A 2,025-nucleotide genomic window follows, 5' to 3' on the forward strand; every position below is an offset into this window, starting at 1 on the left:
GACCAAGTTCTATTGACGACTTTACGAATTATTACTTCTTTCTGTCAACTTTGAACAGTCTAGTTCTTCAATTCTAGCACCGTCCAAAGATCTACAACGACTAAGTGCTACCAGAGAACTTAAAACATAGAGAAGGTGCAGGTTCGACAGCGAACATTTGATAAATTTGCGACACGGAATCTCACCACACAAATACAGAATTCACGCTGTGAAATGTTATCATTTTTAACAGTTCTCCACATATTCAACAAAGAATATGAAGAGAAATAATATATGTACGTACGGCTTATGATGCCATAGCAATATCGAAAATTTGTGTCGAAATCAATCCGTTGGTGAGTGCGTTGCGGAATTCTTACAAAATGAATAATTTGTAGTATTTTAAAACAATTACTGTGACACCAATCAATTTATATTTTAAATTGATATTTTAGAGATGAGAGAGACAAAAACACACCAACAAAAAACAATTTGAAGTGCTAGTAAGTGAAATGAAGTTGTGAACCCGACAGAAGGAAGATTTTTCCAAAGAGCACCAGGCGAATTGAATCATTTTTGGGAAGAAATTTCAAACAAATTAAGTTGAGTCAATTTATTCCCAGCCTGACATTATTGACTTGATTGGAAACGTCATATATGACTCCTGGCCAGATTCATAGAATCTAATGCAGATGCTGATGTGTTCTGTACCCCACATAAAAAGAGTAAAATAAACAAAATGGGTCTTCTTACAGAACAAATAAATATTCAAAAAAAGATGGAGGAAAATGTATCTAAATTGTTAGCCACGCTCATTAAACATCAAAAAGACTATATCCAAGAACAGTCCGACACAAACAGGTGGCTTAGGAAACTAAGTAAAAATGAGAAGGATAAATTGAAAGAAATGAAGCGACATAATGCTGTCATGGAAAAAATAGCCTTTGATAAATTGGAAACCAAAAAAAAAATCTAGAACTGGAACTTGAACATTTAAATAATCCATAAGTTTTTATTATTAATTCAAAATATTTACATTTTAATGAATTTTTACGTTTTTTAACTTAGTTTTAATAAAAATGAACTCAACATATTTAGTTATATATGAACTTATAATAAAAACATATCTGAAAAAGTTTTTCTCTTATTCTATTTGCTTCGTCATTCAGGCATATCATTTAAATATTGTCATCATTGTTTGAATATTCATTTTCAGATATATCCAGGTGTGGTTTCATTAAAATACCCTTTCGTTAGAATTAAAATGCAAATGAATATTATGCAACGCACATTGGCAGAAATTAACAATACGCGCTGCTTTATATGGTGCGTAATGTAAGTCCTTTGCCACTGCAAAGGCAACGAAATACTGATTTTTAATAAACCTATTGTTTTCTCAACAAACTATTCGGCCTTTAGCATGATACGTATTAAATCTTCTTTTTCTGAGGCATGTGATTGGTTCTCTAAATGGAGTTATGAGCCATGGTTGAAGAGGATACCCTTTGTCTCCTTTAATGCGTACATTTTTATTAGGTGATCGTACTTTTATCAATGGTTTCTCACCTAATATTAAATTTGTATTTCCTCTCCGATAATTGGTTGCGCTGATAGTTTTTATGTCACTCAAATCCCATATATGAGAATCGTGACTACTGCTAGGATATTTTGCACTAACGTAGCGTATTTTCATTTTGTGGTCGCACACCTATATACATTCAGAAAAACGAATATATATAAATATTCAGTTTAAAGATAAATATAAAAGTCTCACTATCATAACGTTCAGACTTGAGAATCCTTTGCGATTATAATAAAGATGTTTTTATCTCTCGTTGGTTTCATTATCTTTATGTGAGTTCCATCAACTGCCATTGTCACACCCGGAATTTTTGACTTGGCGAAAAAAAAATGTTTTTGATTCCAATTCTTCGTTTTCATTTCATGTAAATAGAAATCCACCGTGAACATATTCTGTACTCAAGAATGTTTAGAACTTCCTCTAATATTCCACAGAATGTCGATTGGGCCACATTTATATTGAAG

General features: G+C 32.0%; 1 pseudogene; it reads right to left on the bottom strand.

The window, feature by feature from the left end:
- Positions 1 to 1,102: 1,102 nt before the first annotated feature.
- LOC120781174 lies at positions 1,103 to 1,672 on the bottom strand (annotated as a pseudogene).
- Between the last annotated feature and the right edge of the window lie 353 nt (positions 1,673 to 2,025).

The sequence above is a fragment of the Bactrocera tryoni genome, unplaced genomic scaffold, assembly GCF_016617805.1.
Source record: "Bactrocera tryoni isolate S06 unplaced genomic scaffold, CSIRO_BtryS06_freeze2 scaffold_467, whole genome shotgun sequence".
NCBI lineage: Eukaryota > Metazoa > Arthropoda > Insecta > Diptera > Tephritidae > Bactrocera > Bactrocera tryoni.